Genomic DNA, 22,562 nt, shown 5'->3' with positions numbered 1-22,562 from the left:
TCTTCGCCATGCTTCTCCATTGTTACCAATCGTCAATCTCTTTCGCCATTTGTCTTCCCCGCGGTGTGCCCTCCATCCGTTCCAATTCTGGTGTATCAACCCAATATTCCTCCACCACACTGCACCCTTCCATCATCACGGGCCTTCGATTTGACATATATCATTACTTTAGCCATTCATTGTGTCTGTCCGTCACTAATGTTGCTCTGGGAATCACTCCGCCAGTGCTGCACCTTCCTGCTGTCAGAAGCACGGATTCTGCTGCAGCTCCTACGCGCCCCCGCGGGCTGGCTTCGGAATACGTTCAGTAATGGCGCAGGTTCCAGTTAATTACTCTCCATTATGGCGGTAGTTAAATTGCTTCTTTTCCTTGTAGTCTTGTCGAGACTTGACCCAAAGCAGAACAACGTTACGCTCTCGGCTTCCCCTCATGTTTGTTTGGAAGGAGATTGCTGTTACGGCAGACGTCTGTAAACGAGAGGCATTCATTGAGAATGTTGTCATTGCCTCCAGCAGCCGTGTTGCCATGTGACATTCAGTTTGCGAATTATAGTCAACGACCTTGTTGAATTAGCATCTACGAATTTTCTTTTCATTTTAATTGTACAGTAATTCTCATTAAAGACAGCAGGCCCGCTGCAGGGTCTGTCTCTGCACACTTGGGACATATCCGAACTTTTTGACAGCAAGTCTCGACCGCGGAAAGTAGACCCAGCATAGAGGGTTGGCCTTGTCTCTGAGATGTACTGGTCAGGTAGGGGAGGAATTACCGTCCATCGAATCAGCTTTTGAGGAAGTGACTGAAGCAAAGCGGCATATAATCTCGCTTCGACAAGCCCATTCGCAGCTGGAAGATCAACAGATCAGGACAAACAATCGAAAACAGGCGGCAGTAATTTTCGCTCATACTGCTGCCGTCCATGAGCTTACACCAGGGAGCCATTATGCGATCCGGAAATCCCTGGGTGTGTCGGAACATCAGCACTATCACTTTCCACTCCACCGCATCAGGACTACACCACAACGTATTGCAGCCGTTCTGTGATTGTACAGATACCCTCCGAATGTTTCAGGAACAGTTTCTTATTCATTTTTATTTACTTATTTAAAGATGAAACCCGGGACAGGTCCCTTGGAAACAAGGAGTCGCGCTACGCAGCAACCCATCCATTTAAGACGAAACAGAAGCCCTCAGCTAGTCAGGGTCGACAATGGACATTGTGTCCCAGCTGTCTCCGTGATACCCAAGGCAGAGCAACATGGTATGGAGAGCAAGTTCTTGCCCATCCAGCAGCCTCTCCCTCTCCACGCAGCTGGTGAATCCAAAGCGGAACTTCTAAGGCCGATACCGTTTTCCACCATCGTCGTCGCAGGAGTTGCCATTCAGCAGTTCACTCAGCGTAGGACTGCCCTGGGGACTGCAGCTCCGTGCGTGTTCTCGGGGTTTCCTCCCGAAGCCTTCCGCCATGAGTAGGTATAGTGGCAAACCAGCGGAGATCAGTTTTCCATATCCGAGGAGAGCTGTTAACCGTGGCTAACAAGATGCATCCGCCCAAAGTGACTAGTTATCAGGCGCCTGGAACCCGGTATGTTCCCCTTCTTCGATCAGCAGAAGAGGTTCCGCCGGGCATAGTAGCAAAGCCGGAAGTGAAAGCCAGCAGGTGGATTGGTTGTCAGAGGCTACTTGAAGCCACTGGGAGCATTTAATATATAATAGGAGCTTATCCACAGTACCATCCCCGGCTATGACAACTTAAGTAATTAACGCAGAACAAAATACAATGATAATTTGGCCGACTCGCCTGCACGTCTTTGGAATGCGCGAGGAAACCCACACACTAACGGGGAAAGTATGCAGACCCCCTGAAGACGACGCTGGAATTGAACTGCGATCTCAGTCGCGCCGAGCTGTAATGCGGCATGCAAACCCCAGAAAATGTTGAGGCCCCAGTGAGATTCGAACTCACGGCCCCTGGTTTACAAGACCAGTGCTCTAACCCCTGAGCTATGGAGCCTCCTTCGCCGCTTCCGCCAACTGAATGCACGATGAACGCGCCAAGACATCTTTATTTCCACGACTTGTTTAAACGTTCTAAAGCAATTTTTGCTTACTATTTATTACACTATACTGATGTGCAAAACAATTCACGTAACGTGTGCCAATGACATCATACCCCATTCCGATTCTGATTCACCAGCAGTATTACGTCCCCACCACCAACCCCGGCTATAACAACATTAAGTAATTAACAATATACAAAAGTTGGCCTGCACGGCTGCACGTCTTTGTAATGCTTGACGAAAACGGCGCAAACCCACACACTAACGGGGAAAATATGCAGACCCCCTTGCAGACGACTCTGGAACTGAACTGCGATCTCTGACACGCCGAACTGTAATAGCAATATGCTAAGTCAGAAAATGTTGAGGCCCCAGTGAGATTCGAACTCACGGCCCCTGGTTTACAAGACCAGTGCTCTAACCCCTGAGCTATGGAGCCTCGCTCGCCCCCTCCCCCGTCAGAATGGATGATGAAATCGCGAAGCCTTCTTTCATTGTATAACTTCTTTAACAGTTCTAATGAAATTTTAGCTTATTATTTATTGCACTATACTGATGCGCAATACAAATGTAATAACATATACCAGTCACATTATACCTCATACCTATTGTGATTTTCCAGCAGTACTACGTCACAGCTTGGCACTCCATGAGTGCTGTCCTCGTTGTCTCAACCTGGAACACTCACCCACGGTGAGTCTCTCCAGCTGCAATATCCATCATTACCCCGCTCAATCAGTACAGCACGGTGCCACCCTGTTGGTGCTTCCACGCTGTGTATCACTGCATTAGTCCCCCTAAACATGTCCTTCTGTTCGTACCAACTCTCCTTAGTCCAAATCCTATGATTCCATTAGTAAGACAACTCATTATGTCTCGCCATCACTACCTCCCCTCAGTGTATTTCTCATTGTTACTACCCTTCAGTGTGTTTCGAAGTACTTCTGATAAATGTAGGTAACCTTTTATCTTTATCTCACAATATAACTGCGCTAAGGACGACGCCACGGGATATCACGTCAACAATTTTAAACTTAAATGTATAGTAGTAGTAGTAGGAGAAGGAGGAGCATGCAGCCGTCAATCCCAAGGGATTAAAGGTTTGCGCCTCTAGTGGTCTGTGGCATCTCCAGGGCGCAGGCCTGAGCGGGAAGACTTGAAGAAGCGGCTCTTGGCAATGCGGGTTACCACTCTTCATGTCACTGATGTCGTCCAAGGGAAGGGCAAGCACCGATACAGCAGTGTCGTCACAGCGGTTGCCAGAGGTAAGTAGTAAACAACATCAAACTGCCTGAGGGACCCCGGCTCCGTATTTCTTCCTCGGGATTTACTCCCGAAGACTTCCCCATGGGTGGTTACGACCGCAAGCGTGCGGAGTTCTAAAATCAGAGTTTTCCTTCTCCTAGGCGGGCTACTGTCCAGCACTGAAGAGCCCCACCGTCGCGAAGCAACTGGGTTTGAGACACCAGTGGTCCGCCTTTGCCCCATCTCTTGTCATTAGAAAAAAATTCGTCATGTCCAGTAACTAAGTAACACGTGAAGGCTAAGAGTTGGACTTGGTTGTCAGAGGCTGTTTGATATGTATGCTATTTGGAGCACTTAAATGGTAGAAACATTGAAGCATAGAAAACTTACAGCATAACGGAGGCCCTTCGGACAACGACGTTGTGACGAACATGTACCTACGTTAGAAATTGCCCAGAGTTACCCATAGCCGTCTATTTTCAAGCTCCATGTACCTATCCAGGAGTCTCTTAAAAGACACTATCGTATCCGCCTCCACCACCGTCGCCGGCAGCCCATTACACGCACTCACAACCCTCCGTGTAAAAAACTTACCTCTGACATGTCATCTGTACCGACTTCCAAGCATCTTAACACTCTGCCATCTCGTATTAGCCATTTCACGGTGACTATATGACTATCCACACGATCAATGCCTCTCATTATCTCACTCACCTCTATCAGGTCACTCCCATCCTCCGTCACTCCAAGCGAAAAGGCCGAGTTCACTCAACCTATTTTCATAAGGCATGCTCCCCAATCCAGGCAACATCCTTGTAAATCTCCTCTGCACCCTTTCTATGGTTTCCGCATGCTTCCTGTAGTGAGGTGACCAGCACGGAGCACAGTGCCCCAAGTGGGGTCTGACCAGGGCCCCATAAATCTGTAATATTATCTCTCGGCTCTTAAACGTAATCCCAGGATTTATGAAGACCAGTGCACTGTATGACTTCTTAACCAGAGAGGTGACCTGCGTAACAGCGTTAAGTATCCTGCGGAGTCTGACCCCAAGGTCGTTCTGATCCTCCACACAGCCAAGAGTCTTACCATTAATACTTTATTCTGTCTTCATATTTGGCCTATCAAAATGAATCACCTCACACCTATGTGGGTGAACTCCACTGCCACTTCACCTTCCAGTTTCGCATCCTATCGATGTCCCGCTGTAACCTCTGACAGCACTCCACACTATCCACAACACCCGCAACATTTGTGTTATCAGCAAAATTTCTAACCCATCCCTACACTTCCTCATTTAGTTCATTTATGAAAATCACGAAGAGAAAGGGACCCAGAACAGATCCCTGAGGCACACCACTGGTCACCGACCTTCATGCAGAATATGACCCGTCTGCAATCACTCCTTGCCTTCTGTGGGCCAGCCAGTTCTGGGTCCACAGATGAAAGTCCCCTTGCATCCCATGCCTCCTTACATCATTAATAAGCCTTGTGTGTGAATGTACCCTATCGGATGCCTTGCTGAAATACATATTCATTATATTTGCTGCTCTGCCTTCATCAGTGTGTTTTAGTGGGACTTCTAGGCTTTGACAATCTTAGGAACCTATATATCCAGCATTAATGCTTCATAGCGTGACTTTCCGTCCAGTGCCTAAAAGATCATGCATATTCTAGGAATCCAGAGCAGCGCTCCCAAAATGCTGGAGAAACTCAGCAGTTCAGACAGCCTCGAAGGAGGGCAATAAACAGCGACCTTTGAGGCCAAGATGCTTGGTCCGGACTGGAAAGGAAAGGGCAGAAGCCAAAATAAGAAGGTGGAGCTGTGGAAAGTGCACAGGCGTTGTCGTTATTGCTGCTCAGTGTGTCTGTCAGTGCGAGTCCTCATCGGGTCTCCCCGGCCTTGCTTCCCCTCAATTTGCCATTCCGTCAGAACTGTCCCTCGTTATTCACCACCTCATTATTACCAGCCAGTCTCTCAATCCACCAGTGTTCTCCACAGTCCGTCTCTCCATCGGTTCCAACCGTGGCTAAATCTTATTTCACACTGCAGAACGCAATATCCATCAATCGTTACTCCTTCCCAGTGAGTTTTATGATTATTACTGCCATTAGTGTGTCTGGCGATTAACGTCACCCATCTCTGATTCACCCTATCAGTAAGAAAGCTCTTTTCATCACTGCACCTCCACTGCACGCAAGTCTATTCAGATTTTCTGCATTTCATCTCTACGATCGTCTGTTCGTACTCCTGCACCATATGTCACTTCACCAGTTAAACCTCGTTGCGTCTCACTCCATCGATACTTCACATTAATGTATCACTCCATCAGGTCCTGCACTGTTATAACCTCTCTCTCTGTGCAGACCCCAAGTGTATAACTCCATTATGAACCTCAGTGCAGCCGTCCGTCAAGACGAACCCAGCGGCTATCTGTCCAACAGTTATTTTTATTTCCGTAGCGGCATCATTCAGACAGTACCGCAAGAAAAATTTTGTCACTCCATCGGTTGTGCCTCTCTCCCTCATTTCATCATGACTAGTAATCAGAGTGTCACAACTCCCTATATCCGTTCCAAATCTGGTGTATCACACCAACATTCCTCCACCACACTGCATCCTTCCATCACTACGGGCCTTCGATGTGTGATATCATTATTTTATCCCTCCATCGTGTATGTCCGCATCTAACGTTGTTCTGGGAATCACTCCGTCAGTGCTGCACCTTCCTGCTGTCACAACCACGGATTCTGCTGCAGGGTCTACGCGCCACCCGCAGTCTGACTGCAGAATAGGTTCAGTAGTTGCGCACATTCCAGCTAATTACTCTCCATTATGCCGGTATTTAACTCTCTTCCTTTACTTGTAGTCTGGTCGAGACTTGACCCAAAGCAGAACAACGTTATGCTCACGGCCTCCCCTCATCTTTGCTGGGAAGGAGATTACTTTTACGGAAGTCGCTGTAAGGGAGCAGCATTCATTTTGAATGTTGTTATTGCCACCAGGGTTGGCATCTGACATTCATTTTACGGGTTCTGGTCAATGGCCCTGTTAAATTAGCATCTATATATTTTTTTTTATTTTCATTTAAATTCTACAGTAGTCCTCATTAAAGACAGCCGGTACTCTTCGGGGTCTTTCCCTGCGCACTGGAACTATATCCGAACTTTTTGACTGCAAGTCTCGACCGAAAGTAGACCCAGCATAGAAGATTGACCTTGTCTCTGAGATTTTATGGAAAGTTAGAAAAGGAGTCACCGTCGATCGAGTCATTTTCTGGAGAAGTGACAGAAGCAATGCGGCACATAATCTCGTTTCCACAAGCCCATTCTCGGCTGGAGGAGCAAATGTTAGCCCTCGGCGCAACAGCTTTACAGCTCAATACAGACGATCAGAATCAGGCAGCGGTAAGTTTCGCTCTTACAGCTGATGTCCATGAGGTTACAGCTAGGAGCCATTATGGCTGCCGGAAGTCCCTCGGTGTGTCCGAACATCGGAACTATCCCTTTCTACGTCATCCAATCAGTAATACAACACAAAGTATTGCAGCCTTTCTGTGATTGTGCCGACACCCTCTCAATGATTTAGGAACAGTTCATTATTTATTTATATTTACCTATTTGGAGATGAAGCCCGGGACATGTCCCTCCGCAGCAAGGAGTTTCGCATCTATTTAACACTAACCTGAGGCCCTCAGTTCCTCAGGGTCGACATTGGATGTTGTGTCCTAGCTGTCTACGTGATACCCAAGCCAGGGCAGCATGGTATGTAGAGAAAGTTCTTGCCCATGCAACAGGCTCTCCTTCTCCACGTAGCTGGTGAATCCAAAGAGAAACATAAAGGCGGACAGAGTTTGGCGCCATCGGCGTCGCGGCGGTTGCAATTCAGCGGTGCACTCAGCGTAGGACTGCCTTGGGGTCGGCAGCTTCGTACTTTTCCTCGCGGTTTCCTCCCGAAGCCTTCCCCCATGAGTAGGTATAGTCGTAAAGCGTCGGAGATCCGTTTTCCATCTCCGAGATGAGTTGCTAACGATGAATAAACAGACTCATCTGCCCAAAGCGAATCGTTAGCAGGCGCCAGTAACCGGGTTTTCTCCCCTTCTTCGGTCAGTAGAAACAGTTCCGCTGAGGTTAGTTGTTAAGCCACAAGGGACGGCCAGGAGGTGGACGTGGTTGTCAGAGGGTACTTGAAGACACAGGGAGCTCTTAATACATAGTGCGTGTTTATCCCCACTACCACCCCCCGGCTATGACACCCTTAAGTAATCTAACGCAGGACAATATACAATGATTAGTTTGCCTGCTCGCTCGCACGTCTTTGAACTGCTTGACGAAAACAGCGGAAACCCCCACACTAAGGAGGAATATATGCAGACTTCCCGCAGACGACGTTGGAACTACGATCTCGGACGCGCCGAGCGGTAATGGTGGCATGCTAACCGCACAAAATGTTGAGGCCCCAGTGAGATTCGAACTCACGGCCCCTGGTTTACAAGACCAGTGCTCTAACTCCTGAGCTATGGAGCCTCCTTCGCCTCCTCCGCCATCTGAAAGGACGATGAACCCGTCAAGAATTCTTTATTTCCCCTACTTGCTTAAAAGTTCTAAAGCAATTTTTGCATGTTATTTATTGCACTGTACCGATCCACAAACCAAATTACGTAACTTGTTCCGGTGACATCACATCCCATTCCGATTCTGATTCACCAGCAGTACTACGTCACAGGTTGCAACTCCATGAGTGCTATCCTCAGTGTCACGACCTGCAACACTCACGCAAAATGAGTCATTCCAGCTGCACTGTCCTTCCGTGCACCGCTCATTCAGTAAAGCACGGTACCATCCTGTAGGTGCTTCCAGAACGTCTATCACTGCATTAATGCCCCTAAACATATCCTTCCGTTCGTACCAACTCGCCTAACTCCAAAGCGTGTAATTCTATTAGCAAGTCACCTCACTGTGGCTCGTCATCTCTACCTCCAAACACTGTTTTTAATCATTATTACTAACCCTCAGTGTGTTTTGAAGTACTTGTGACAAACGGAGGTAACCTTTATCTTTATCTTACAATATAACTGCGTTAAGGACGACGCCACGGCTAATCACGTCATCAATTTTAATCTTAAATGTATAGTAGTAGTAGTAGTAGTAGGCAGCAATCAATCCCAGGGGATGAGTTAGGGTTGGTCTTGGTTGTCAGAGGCTGTTAGAGTGCACGTTATTTGGAGCACTTGATAGATAGAAACGTAGAAACACAGAAAACATACAGCATAATATAGGCCCATCGCGCCACGAAGCTCTGCCGAACATGTACTTACATTAGAAATTACATAGAGTTAACCATAACCCTCTATTTTCCTAAGCTCCCTGTGCCTATACAGGAGTCTCTTAAGAGACCCTATCGTATCCGCCTCCACCACTGTCGCTGTCAACCCTCCAAGTATAAAACTTATCTCAGACATCTCCTCTGTACCTACTTCCAAGCACCTTAAAACCATGCCTTCTCGTGTTAGCCATTTCCACCCTGGTCCTGGGAAAAGTCCTCTGACTATCCACATGACAGCTTCTCACCATCATTACTGCAATGCCGTTGATCAGTTCAACGGCACTACCCTTCCCTGAGCCTAATCACCACCACTCAGTTGGTCACCCCATCAGAACTATACCTCGCCATGCTTCTCCACTGTTACCAATCGTCATCTCTTACGCAATTTGTCTTCCCCGTGGTGTGCCCTCCATCCGTTCCGATTCTGGTGTATCACACCAATTTTCCTCCACCATGCTGCATCCTACCATCATTACGGGACTTCGACGTGTAATATTATTATTTTAGCTCTTCATTGCATCTGTCTGGCACTAATGTTCCTCTGGGAATCACTCCGCCAGTGCTGCACCTTCCTGCAGTCACAACCACCGATTCTGCTGCAGGGTCTACGCGCCCCCGCAGGTTGGCTGAGGAATAGGTTCAGTAGTTGCGCATTTCCGACTAATTACTCTCCATTATGACGGTTTTTAACTCCCTTCTTTTCCTTGGAGACTTGTCGAGAGTTGACTCAAAACAGAGCAACTTTACGCTCTCTGCTTCCACTCATCTTTGTTCGGGAAGGAGATTGTTGTTACGGGAGATGCTGTAAAAGAGTGGCATTCATTTAGAGTGTTGTCTAGGGTTCCAGCAGAAGAACTGTCATGTGACATTCAGTTTGCGAGTTATAGTCAATGGCTCTGTTGAATTAGCATCCATGATTTTTCTTTCTATTTATATCTATAGTAGTCCCTATTAAAGGCAGCCGGCCCGCTTCAGGGTTTATCTCTACGCACTTGGGCCATATCCGAACTTTTTGACAGCAAGTTTCGACCGCCGAAAATAGACCCAGCATAGATAGTTGACCTTGTCTCTGAGATTTACTGGTCAGGTAGGGAAGCAGTTGCCGTCGATCGAATCACTTTTTGGAGAAGTGACAGAAGCAATTCGGCACATAATCTCGTTTCGACAAGCCCATTCTAGCTGGAGGAGCAAATCTTAGCCATCGGAGCAACAGTTCAGCAGATCAATACAGACGATAACTGTAGTAATTTTCGCTCTTACAGCTGCCGCCCGTGAGCTTACAGGCAGCAGCCATTATGGTTCGTGCCAACGCATTTCAGCAACCGCTGGGTGCATCAGTGCCACTACCACAATTTCCATGATCCACCTTTTCTGCTGCAAGCGCTGATGGCCCGATTCCAGCGTCCGGATCAGATCCGATTCACGTGTCCGTAGAGAGCCGAGTATCCCCACAATGAGCGGATACTCTGGTGACCCCAATTTCAGCAGGAGTTTCATTACCACCTGTGAGCTGACTTTTAAGCGCAGCCAGATCAACTTGGTGATGAATCGTGTAAACAGGTATATGCTGAGCACTGGGGTCGGTCTTCAGTCAGCAAGTTCAACGTTTTACTGGAGCAAGATGCCGTGGCAGCCCTCCGGTTTTCACATTTTGTTGTGGAGTTAAGAAGAGCTTTTGATCTTCCAGTACGGGGGTCAGGAGGCTACAAGCCGACTCCTGAATCTCCTCTAGCGCAGAGGGACGGTGAAGGCTATGCAGTTAAATTCCGCAGACTTGCGCTGGGAGCAGGATGGAACGAGTGATTCTCATCACTGCCTTCCTGCGCGTACGGATCGCGTGAGTGTGGCACGCGATTGCTTCACGTGATGAGCAGCACGGTCTGAATAACCTGAGTGGCGCCGGGAGACAATGTCTCGATCTCCTATACATCGGATTACCGTCTGTCTTCACCCTCTCCCTCATCACCCAGTCTGCGTAGAAACTTATGGAAGTGAGGGACATATTACAGGAGGTACGAGGTCGGCACAGGAGAACACTGACCTGCCCTTATTGTGGCGATCCAGGATATTCCCTGGCGTCCTGTCCCAATATCAGAAAGCTTATGGGGTGCTAGCTTTCATAAGTCGAGGGATAGTGTTTAAGAGTCGCGAGGCAATGTTGCAGCTCTATAAAACTCTAGTTAGGCCACACTTGGCGTACTGTGTCCAGTTCTGGTCTCCTCACTATAGGAAGGATGTAGAAGCATTGGAAAGGGTACAGAGGAGATTTACCAGGATGCTGCCTGGTTTAGAGAGTATGGATTATGATCAGAGATTAAGGGAGCTCGGGCTTTACTCTTTGGAGAGAAGGAGGATGGGAGGAGACATTATAGAGATACACAAGATATTAAGAGAAATAGTATAGGAATATTAAGTGGATAGCCAGCGCCTCTTCCCCAGGGCACCACTGCTCAATACAAGAGGACATGGCTTTAAGGTAAGGGGTGGGAAGTTCAAGGGGGATATTAGAGGAAGGGTTTTTACTCAGAGAGTGGTTGGTGCGTGGAATGCACTGCCTGAGTCAGTGGTGGAGGCAGATACACTAGTGAAATTTAAGAGACTACTGGACAGGGATATGGAGTAATTTAAGGTGGGGGGTTATATGGGAGGCAGGGTTTGAGGGTCGAGACAACAATGTGGGCCGAAGGGCCTATACTGCTGTTCTATTCTATGTTCTATCAGCAAAAGAGGACACCTGTCAGCAGGAAGGAGAGTCCTGGCAGGTCGATTATTTGCAATCCCTGCAATCAGCTTTCCTTAAGTGTGTGCCACTACCTGCTTCCTTGTCGCGGGGTTCTCTGACCTTGGGACATCAGGCATTTATCGGCTCCGGGACAACCGGGAATCTCATGGACTTCACTCTGTGCCAAGTATGAGGAGTACCGACTCAGAAACTGAAGGACATGATAGACGTCAAAGTACTGAAGGGTCGAACTCTGGGCACAGGCCAGTTCCACCTTTTCTGGGGAGCCCTCAACATTCTGCTGGGAGGCGAACAGAGGGAACAACTCTCCTCCTATCTGGCTGATTCGCCTGAACTGCCACTGCTGCTTGGACATCCCCTGTGTATTTCGTCATGTCCCACGGATTGATTGGTCCCTTAAAGCAGTCCGAGTGGGGATCTTCACTTCTGCCTACCTGCCTGGGTCCGGATCAAACGCCACTCCGAGAATCCCTTCCATTGTCAGCCATTGAGGTGGACCCGTCTGGAATTCCTGCTGAATTTTCTGATCTTCTTGTGATATTTAGTGTAAAGAAGGCCATCCCCCTCCATCCGTATCAGCCATACCACTGCCTCCTTGACCACCTGCCCAGCGCTAGACCTCCTCGGGGCGGGCTCTTATCCCTTTCTCGTCCAGACATGATAGCCTTTGAAGAGTACATCAGGGAGGTATTGCCCCTTATTACTTATCCATCCGTCATCCTCGATAGCAATGGCGCACTTCATTTTTCTTTTTTCTTCAAGAAGTATGGCAAGCTCCGTACTTCTATTGAGTATCGAACCTACTGATTATCGGTTTTGTATATTTGGACTACATTTTGATCGTTGCCCGCTCTCGCCATAATCTCGACCAGCATGCCGTTTGGGTTCTCAGACGGCTGTCCGAGACTAATCTGCACATAATGCCAGAGAAGTTTGAGTTCTATAGAAACATAGAAACATAGAAAATAGGTGCAGGAGTAGGCCATTAGACCCTTCGAGCCCGCACCGCCATTCAGTACGATCATGGTTGATCATCCATCTCAGAACCCTGTACCAGCCCTCCCTCCATACCCCCTGATCCCTTTAACCACAAGACCATGCGTCGGCTTTGGGCTGTATACTCATCCCTTCCAGAGTTCAAGTGGACTGGAATAAAGTTCAGTCGGTTACGCAGAGGACCTAAACCAACAGGTGCGGCGTCTCCCTGGGGTTTGCGAAATTCTATCACCGCTGCATTCGAAATTTCAGCCCCGGCCCAGCCTCCAGAATTGCACTCATCAAGAAGGCCACTGCAGGATTTTAGAGGACAGTCGAAGTAGACCAAGCATTCTCCGAACTAAAGCAAAGCTGGAGTTCTGCCCCCAGTGCTGCAGCAGCAGAGACTTTACGGACAATTATTGCCGAGGTGGATGCATCTGACGTCGGTATTGGAGCTGTACTCACTCGGCGATCTTCCGTGGTTAGCCCGCTGGACCCTTGTGCTTTTCTTTCCCGGCCATTGACTCCGGCCGATAGTCAACACCGTTGGGCAACCGAGAATATTTGGCTTTCAAGGAGGACCTGGAAGAATGGAGACACCGGATGGAGGGGGCGGAGCGTCTGGACAGATCACAGGAAATGCTCTTGCTTTGGAGGCGCTGACAGACTCAACTACCGTCAAGCCCCTTGGCGCTCTCGTGTTCAGTCGGTTTAATGTCATCCTCGCCTGCCGCCCGGCAGCAAGATCTCGAAGGGTGACACTCCCACTCTCGGCAATCGAACGGGTCAATGCAAATCTCATCACCCCTCGCCCGTGCATTGCTGCTCCTGTGATCGGAGAAATAGAGGCGGAGGGCTGAAACCAACAGTCGGATCCAGGTCTGGGTGGGTGATCTCCCACCCGGCTGTTTATCGCTGCTACGGTGCACTCCAAGGCGTAGGAATGATGTCACTCCTCCTGTCTGGTTGACCATCCGGGAATTCAACTGACCTTTAAAGGCATCCGTTAGTCTTGCGAGGCCATGGATCCGCGCCTGGAAAGTCTTCACTCTCCAGGGCGCAGGCCTGGGCAAGGTTGTATGGAAGACCGACCGTTGCCCATGTTGCAAGTCTCCCCTCTCCACGGTGCCAATGTTCTCCAAGGGAAGGGCATTAGGACCCATACAGCTTGGCACCAGTGTCGTCGCAGAGCAATGTGTGATTAAGTGCCTTGCTCAAAGACACAACACATGGGACAGAACACAACTGAACAGGGAGTTGATTAAGAGATGGTTTTGGTGTCCATCTATGTCGCAGGGTGTCCAGGGCTGCGTCTCTGCCTGTCCCACCTATGCTCAGAACAGGACTTCGCGCCATCGCCCGGCGGGTCTGCAGTTTCAGCTGCCTGTGCCCCTCCGCCCAGGGTTCAACCCCGCGGCGGAATTCATCGCTGGTCTGCTGCGGTCTAATGAAAAAAAAAACTTCCCTTCTTGTCCCAGCTCCTCTGCATGTGCTCTTGCAGCATTGGATCAATTGTTCATTAGCAGGTACTCCGGTGTCTCCTGGTCAGTGGAAAAAAAAACGGTAGATGAAAAGCATTTTGGGATTCGGCCTCCTCCCTCAGCTCCAGTCGGATCTTCTGACTGCCATCCTCACTGAACAACATGCACGGCCTCCCTCAGGCCATACTGTCTGACCGAGCTTATTGGAAGGCCGTTTTGTTCCCTTGTAAGGGCCACTGCCAGGCTACCGCCTGGTTTCAACCCCGAGTCTAAGTGTTAGACTGAGGGAATGAGCTTGGAGTTGGAAACAACTGAGCACTATTTGTTGTTGTTGTTGTTGTTTTCGTCGTCGTCGTCGTCGTCGTCGTCGTCTTCCATGCCCACGTCTGGGAGCTCCCATACGGTTCGGGCAGAGATTGTCCACACTGACCTTCAGTCATTCCCGACTACACCGCCCTCCCGCTGAATCCAGTACTGCATTCCATCCACCGGTTTTACCTCACCGGACGATGTGAGAGATTCCGCTACTGAACAGCTGATCCACCGCTAGAAGCGCACATGTAGAAGAGTTAAGGCCGATAGCTGAGGCCTCTCACCAAGGGGAGAGGGCTTGACTGGCATCAGGGGATCTGCCTCTGCAATTTGAGAGCCGCAAACCGGCCCCACGCTACGTGGGAACAGGTAGGATAAGCTATCAACAAGGTCTCGCTTTGGTTGTACCGACCATCACCAATGCAGGTGCACCCAAAGTGCTCCGTACTTCCCAGCACAAGCCGGTTACTACAGCGCCATGGCTCCAGTCACTGCACCTCCCCTCCTCCCCACTTGGCAGATGGTTCGCTGGTCTACACTCTGCGGCGCCCGCCTGGCTTGTCGCCGAGTGCAGGGCATTGTCCCAGATAGGTGTGAGGTGGTTCATTTTGGTAGGTCAAATATGATGGCAGAATATAGCATTAGTGGTGAGACTCTTAGCAGTGTGGATAATCAGAGGGATCTTGGGGTCCGAGTCCATAGGACACTCAAAGCTGCTACGCAGGCTGACTCTGTGGTTAAGAAGGCGTACGGTGCATCAACCGCGAGCACTGAACTTTTAAGCAGAAGTAAACCCGAAGCTGTTTCTGGGCTTTAACAAGCCATTCCGCTTTCACTAGACGGGCACTCCCTTTGCGCCCGGCGCCCTTTGCTGCTTTCGAATTCGGACGCCGTGAGCCGACAACTCCTTCGATTCACAACAGAGGGAGGATCAGAGGGATCTTGGGGTCCGCGTCCACAGGGCAGTCAAAGCTGCTGCGCAGGTTGACTCTGCGGTTAAGAAGGCATACGGTGCATTGGCCTTCATCAATCGTGGGATTGAGTTTAAGAGCCGAGAGGTAATGTTGCCGCTATATACGACCCTGGTCAGACCCAACTTAGAGTACTGTGCTCAGTTCTGGTCGCCTCACGAAAGGAAGGACGTGGAAACCATAAAAAGGGTGCAGAGGAGATTTTACAAGGATGTTGCCTGGATTGGGGAGCATGCCTTATGAGAATAGGTTGAGTTAACTCGGCCTTTTCTACTTGGACCGAGTCCTGGATGGCTGCATGGAGCTTAGAAAAGTAGAGGGCTATGGGTAATCCTAGGTAATTTCTAAGGTAAGGACATGTTCGGCGCAGCTTTGTGGGCCTTAGGGCTTGTATTGTGTTGTAGGTTTTCTATGTTTCTATGTCCTCTGCCTAGACGATTGGGAATGTTATGGCCCTTTTAGATCCCGGCGGATGGCATCCTGGAAAAAAAAAGCCTCCCATCCTGGACTCCAGCTGGCACATACCCTGAGCCAATGGTTTGGCGGCGGGGATTGATGAGTGGTGGTGGTGGTTCTGACACAACAACATAATCTGCTGCGGGGGCCTACACGCACATGGCTGATGGATCCAAAGGAACGGCAGAGATCGGTACGGTTTGGTTCTAGCGGCGCCGCAGGATTTGCCGTTCAGCGTTTCAACTCAACGCAGAACCACGTTAGGGGTTCCAGCTCCGCAGTCGTCACCGTGATTGGCCAGCAGAGACTTGTGATCAATTTTCCATCTCTTAGATGAGCACTCCGCCACGGAGAACGGGCCCTATCTGCCCTAAGCAATTTGTTATAAGGCGCCAGTGATCGGTCTTTGCCCGTCCTCCCGTCAGTAGGAACGGTCTCGCTAGGCTTAGTTGCTAGGACGCACGTGAAGGCCAGTAGCCGGACTCGGTTGTCAGAGCATAATTGAAATTGGGAGTATTAAGTAAATAGTGGGATCTGATCCCCGCTAGCACCGCTGGCTCTGACAACAATAAGGAGCTAACACCAGCCTAATTAAAGGACAAATTACAATGTCAATTAGCCTACTAGCCAAACAAGTCTTTGGACCGTGGGTGTCCACACGCTCAGGAGGAGACCGTTCAAACGGCGCCGGAAATGTGCTCCGAACTCCGAATCCCTGAGCTGTAAAACGGTTGCGCAAACAAGAGGTCCTCGAAAACGTTAAGGCCCCAGTGAGATTCGAACTCACGACTCCTGGTTTACAAGACCAGTGCTCTAACCCCTGAGCTATGGAGCCTCCTTTTCCTCTCAGCCGCCTGAACAGATGATGAGCCCATGGAGATTCACTTGCCATTTTCCTCTGCTGTTTTCACCACCTGTTTCATATTTCGCATTTCATTTTGTAGCTTATTATTATTTATTGCATTGTACGGATGCGCAAAACAAAGGTCATAACATTTGCCACTGACTTTCTGATTCCGATTCTGGTTCACCTCCTCAATTCTACACAACAGTCTGTTCTTCCATTCGTACTACCTGGAGTACTCTCCCACAGTGAGTCACGCCGGCTGGACAACTTTCCAGTGTCTCATTCAATGCGTGAAAAATCTCACAGTCTCACCCCACCAGTGTTTGCACACTGTGCATCGCTGCGTGTGTCCTCCTAAATATGTCCGTTCGCTCGTACCACCCCACCTTGGATTATTATGAGCTGACGAGCACCACCGCCCTGCCCCACCTCCGCCAGACTCACTGCATCTACTTCACTCCGAAATACATAATTTCCATTAGCATTAAGCCTCAGTGCGTCACTTCATCAGTACCTCCACCCACTGTTTTTCCCTTCATTACTACCCCTCAGCCTGTCTTTCGACAGGTACTGCCCGTCACTGTGTCTCTACGTCGTTACAGCGCCGCAATTTGACAGACTATTGGCACCACCCTCGCTGCACGACTCCACCAGTACCACCGCACAGTGTCACACTGTTAGTACTGCCAGTAGTGTCTCGAGCACCATTACTCCCTTCTCTGTGTCTCTATATAATTCCTATCCCTCAATGGATCACTCATTCAGTAATACATCTCACTCCGCGTCTCCGCCACCGCTCCTCCTCACTGTGTGTCTCCATCATTTCTACTCCTTTCTGGGTTGATCCAACAGACCACCACTCGCCGTTTCTGTCCGTCCTTACCAACCTGGAGCTCGTCAGTGATCGAGCACTAACTATCATTGACCAGTATTGTTACGCTTGATTATATCTCTATTCGTCACGAACCTATTCGACCAGTGAGGGTCGCCGGGTGGTGGGAGGCCTTGACGTACTTGAAAGTCAATCATTTGAGTTTATTACAATGTTTTTCGTGACCTTCGTTATGTGAGTAGGGCTTCCTTATGATTATCGTGTTTAAGTGATATGGCTTCTATATAAATGTATACATATGTATATGTATGTGGGTGTATACGGCATGTCATCATTCCGTCAGATTCCCCCCTAAGTGTATCATTCCATCAGTACTACCCATCAGTGTATCACTCAATAAGTACCACCCCTCACTGTGTCTCTCCATCACTCCTACCTATCCCGCAGTCCTATCTAACTCCAGATAAATCTCCCGCGCAGTGAATTGACACATCGGTACTTGCTTCTGTCTCTCACTCCATCCGTACTAGATCTCACCGTACCACATGATCCATTCGTCCCCACATTACATCATTCCCATAGTCCTTCACTTGAATATGCCCCTGTATGAATACTACTCCTCAGCGTGTCACTCCGTCTGGACGAATCCACCGTGTATCACTACATCAGTTATACACTGAAGAGTATCATTCCATCGTTGCTACCCTACAGTGTGTCTCTTCGTCGGAACGACCACTCGCTATGTCACTCTATCAGTATTGAACTTCATTGTGGCTCTCTTTCATGCTTCAACCCGAAAGCTGTAACTCCATCAGTAATATACTCACTCTCGTTAAAATCCATAGCAAACGTCGGAAGATGCGTGGTGCAAAGTGCGCTGACTGGTTGCATTACGGACAGGAATGGGAGCACCAATGCCTTTGAGCGGAAAATCCTACAAAATGTAATAGATCTGGCCCAGTACATTGCAGGTAAAGCCCTCAGAACCATCGCGCACATTTACATGAAACGTTGCCGTAGATAAGCAGCATCCATCATCAGAAATCCTCACCACCCACGCCGGGCTCTTTTCTCGCTGCTCCCATCTGGTTTAGGGTACAGATGCCTCAGTTCCTGCACAGCCAGGTTCAAGAACAATTGCTATCACTCAACCATCAGGCTCCTGAACAAAAGAACTGCACTCGTTCTACTTCTTACAGTATTAATACTCACTGTCGCCTTTCATCGTTTTTAACACAGAGCGCTGCACGCCATCAGTACTGTTCATCTTGCTTTTCTCCATCATTACTACCCTTAAGGGTGTTACTCCACCATTACTACCATACAATGTGCCACTCCAGCATCAATACCCTGATGCTCGTCTCTCTAACCGTGCCAACATTCACGGCGTGATTCCATCGGTACCCTCGCTGCCTCATACCACCATTATTGATCGGGAACGTGCACTCCATCAATACCATCCATGATGGTTTTACTCCATCGCTACCTACCCTGAGCATGTCACTCCATCTGGACTCCCCATATCAGATTTCACCATTATTGCTAGCCGTCGGCCTGTTACTCCAATATTACTGCCCTGCAGGGTATAACTTCATCAGCACCACCCCACGCTGTGTCTCCCAATATTAATAACCTGCATCGTGTCACTCTATCAGCGCTACCACTCACTGCGTGACTCAATCAGTGTGCCCTACATAGTGCCATAACCAAGGCACTACCCTCCGTGTCTCATTCCATCAGTGTTCCATCTCCTCCAATTATGTCACTCCGTCAGTACCATCCCTCCGTAGGTCATTCGGTCCTGAGGAAGCTACCACATACCACTCAATTTGTTTTACACCATAGCACACAGATGCGTGCAACTATATCAGTACTATCCCTCCCTATCATTACTAACGCTGAACGTGCACTCTATCAGCACTCTCCTCACTGCTTTTCCCCATCATCGCAACCCATCTGTAAATCCATCAATACTACCGCTCAGTGCATATCTTCATCAGTACCACCCCTCACTGTGTGTCTCCATCATTACGACTCTGTCACTCCTTAAGTGCAATCTCTCAATGATTACTGTGGCCCTTCATCAGTAATACCATATATATCTTATTCCAGCAGACGTAATGCTCATTATATTACTCCATCAATTCTTGTGCATCAATCCATTAGCCCGCCTGTTGCTTATGTCCCTGCATTATTACTACCCCTCCATCTGTCACTCTGTCCGGATAAATCCACCGTGCAACAGTCCGTACAGCTATGAGTATTATTCCATCAGTACTAACCCTCACTCTATCTCCCCAGTGCCACTGCAATGTTACGAGACCTCATAGATTGCTTTCCATCGTCTGTAAGTCCGAGCGTTGCACGCTGTCAATGCTCTCCTCATTGCTGTTTCCCATCGTTACTCACACACGGTGTGAAACTCTGTCATTACTACCCTTAAATATGTAGTTCCATGAGTACTACCCCACCCTCTGCCTCTTCGCCAACACCCTGTAGTTCGTCACTCCAAGCACGCCACTATTCACGGCCTCACTCCGTCGGTACTCTCCTGTGTGGTGCCACCTTTACCGTAACTCAGTATGTTACTTCATCTGTTCCCATCAGTGCTACAGGTCAGCGTTTCACTCGTTCATACTAAATTTCACTGAGCCTCTTCGTCATTCCTTACCCGACGTTTGCTGCTATCAATGATGCAGCTGACTGAGTAACTCAAGCAGTGTCAAATGTAGCGTTTCACTACATCAGTACCATCGGTGCCATCATTCTTGTGTCACCCCGTTACACTCTATCACTCGGTCTTTTCTTCCCCACTGTGTATCATCCCTTACTCCTTCTCCAGATTATGTCCCTGCATTAATTCTACCCCTCAGCATATCACTCCTCCTGGACGAATCCACCGTGTATCTCTCAATCAGTTATTCCCTTAAGTGTCCAATTCGATCGTTACTACCCGCGGCGAGTCGCTCCAGCAGTACCACACCTCACGGTGCCTGCCACTCACAAGTCAACCCAGTGTGTTCCTCTATCAGTACGACCACTCACGTTGACTGTCCATCATTACTACCCTACAGTTTGTCAGTCCGACGGTGCTAGCCTCTCATTGTGCGACTCCATCAGTATTCCCCCATTCCGTCTGTACTACCATCTGTGCCTCAAACCACCAGTCATAATTCTCAGTCTATTACTCCATCCGTTCTTGCCCACTGTGCCCCAACCCATTCTTCCTTCTGCGATTTATGTTCCTGCATTAGTAATGCCCCTCTATGCATCTCTCAGTCTAGATTAGTTGGTGTACAAGTCCGTGTGCCACCAAGCAGAAAATTTCATCAGCACAACCAAACCTATTCCTCACGGATTTCCTTTCCAGCATTGCTGACCCTGAGCATGTCACTCAATTATTACTAGCCATCAGCGTCAAATTCCATCATTACTACCCCGTTTTGCATAACTCCTTTAATACTACCCTAACGCTGTGACTCTCAATATTAATACCCTGCAGCTTGCCTCTCTATCAGTGCTATCACTCACTGCCTGACTCAATCAGTACAACCGTGCAGTGTCTCGGTGTCCATCAGCAAAACATCTCACTGCATAAATCGTTCTCCTAAGTATGCCCCTACATTTATACTACTGCTCTACGTCTGGCTCCGGCTGGATGAATCCACCGTCTATAACTCTGCAAGTTATACCCCAAGATGTTAAAATCCAGCACTCAGTGTCTTACGCAGCTACACTATACATGATTGCTTAGTTCCATCCAATGTGCGGCTCTGTCAGTATTCCCACTCGTTGTTTCTCTCCGTCATTATTTACCCTGAGTCGCGCCATCGGTGATACCCCTCATCGTTTTTCCTACTATTACTACCCCATCAGTGTGAAACTAGACCAGTACTATTCCACTCCAGCATTAATGCCCTGCAATTAGTGACTCTATCGTATTAGTCCTTCTCCTGAGTCTACCCTCTGCATTAGGACTGCCTCTAGATGCAGCATTCATTCCGGACGGAGCCGTTGTATATCTTCTAATATTTTGATCCTGAAGTTCATCATTCAGTTATAGAAATCGCGCAGCTTGTCACGCCATCTCAACCACCCTTCACTTTGTCACCTCATCATTACGCGCGCTCTCTCTCTCCCTCCCTCTCTCTCTCTCTCTCTCTCTCTCTCTCTCTCTCTCTCTCTCTCTCTCTCTCTCTCTCTCTCTCTCTCAGTGTGTCGCACCATCAGCACCACCAATCACCTACAGTGTCAGTCCATCGTTACCAGCCCTCATACCGCTCAACATGACTCTCCTTCACTGCAACGTCTCAGTCTGTTACTCTATCGGTTCAAACACTTTCTCTCACTCTATCAGTGTTGTGTTATAACGCATGCCTCATCAGTATTAAAGTGACAGTCCATACCCATACCAATACTACAACACAGAGTATCCCCCGATCAGCGTTGCACTTCCAAAGTGCCATTAGATCATTCAGGCCCCTCAGTGTTTTTCTACGTCAGCACCACACCAGAGTGTGTCAATACAACGGTGTTCTCCATCTGTGATTAACCTCATCAGTACTAGAGCAAAGATGGTTGTTCTATTAGCTCTGCCCTCCGTGTTTCACTGCCGAATGTTAGAACATAGAAACCTTACAGCACAATACAGACCCTTCGGCCCACAGTGATGTGCGGAACACGTACTTACTTTAGAAATTACCTCGGGTTATCCATAGCCTTCTATTTTTCTAAGCATGTACCTATCCCGGAGTCTCTTAAAAGACCCTATCGTTTCCGCTTCCACCATCGTTGCCAGCAGCCCAGTCCACACGCTCATCACTCTCCGTGTAAAAGCACTTACCCCTGACATCTTCTCTGTACCTTCCTCCAAGCACCTTCCCCTTTCTAGATCTTTCTGTCTCTGTCTCTGGAGACAGCTTATCCACTGATGTCTACTATAAGCCTACTGACTCTCACAGCTATCTGGACTATTCCTCTTCTCACCCTGTCTCTTGCAAAAACGCCAGTCCCTTCGCGCAATTCCTCCGTCTCCGCCGCATCTGCTCTCAGGATGAGGCTTTTCATTCTAGGACGAGGGAGATGTCTTCATTTTTCAAAGAAAGGGGCTTCCCTTCCTCCACTATCAACTCTGCTCTTAAACGCATCTCCCCCATTTCACGTACATCTGCTCTCACTCCATCCTCCCGCCACCCCACTAGGAATAGGGTTCCCCTGGTCCTCACCTACCACCCCACCAGCCTCCGGGTCCAACATATTATTCTCCGTAACTTCCGCCACCTCCAACGGGATCCCACCACGAAGCACATCTTT

At 48.8% G+C, this 22,562-nt stretch overlaps 4 non-coding genes across 4 annotated transcripts; all 4 read right to left on the bottom strand.

Moving 5' to 3' along the window:
* Window positions 1-1,942: 1,942 nt before the first annotated feature.
* trnat-ugu (transfer RNA threonine (anticodon UGU)) lies at window positions 1,943-2,015 on the bottom strand. Its single transcript has one exon. It is a non-coding gene; the product is annotated as a tRNA-Thr (tRNA).
* Window positions 2,016-2,427: 412 nt separating this feature from the next.
* Window positions 2,428-2,500, bottom strand: trnat-ugu (transfer RNA threonine (anticodon UGU)). Its single transcript has one exon. It is a non-coding gene; the product is annotated as a tRNA-Thr (tRNA).
* A 5,257-nt stretch (window positions 2,501-7,757) lies between these two features.
* Window positions 7,758-7,830, bottom strand: trnat-ugu (transfer RNA threonine (anticodon UGU)). The gene has a single exon. It is a non-coding gene; the product is annotated as a tRNA-Thr (tRNA).
* An 8,502-nt stretch (window positions 7,831-16,332) lies between these two features.
* Window positions 16,333-16,405, bottom strand: trnat-ugu (transfer RNA threonine (anticodon UGU)). The gene has a single exon. It is a non-coding gene; the product is annotated as a tRNA-Thr (tRNA).
* Window positions 16,406-22,562: the final 6,157 nt, after the last annotated feature.

This window comes from Mobula birostris, chromosome 13 (genome assembly GCF_030028105.1).
Source record: "Mobula birostris isolate sMobBir1 chromosome 13, sMobBir1.hap1, whole genome shotgun sequence".
NCBI lineage: Eukaryota > Metazoa > Chordata > Chondrichthyes > Myliobatiformes > Myliobatidae > Mobula > Mobula birostris.
The sequence above is the reverse complement of the archived record's forward strand: the minus strand, read 5'-3'. Positions and strand labels throughout refer to the sequence as shown.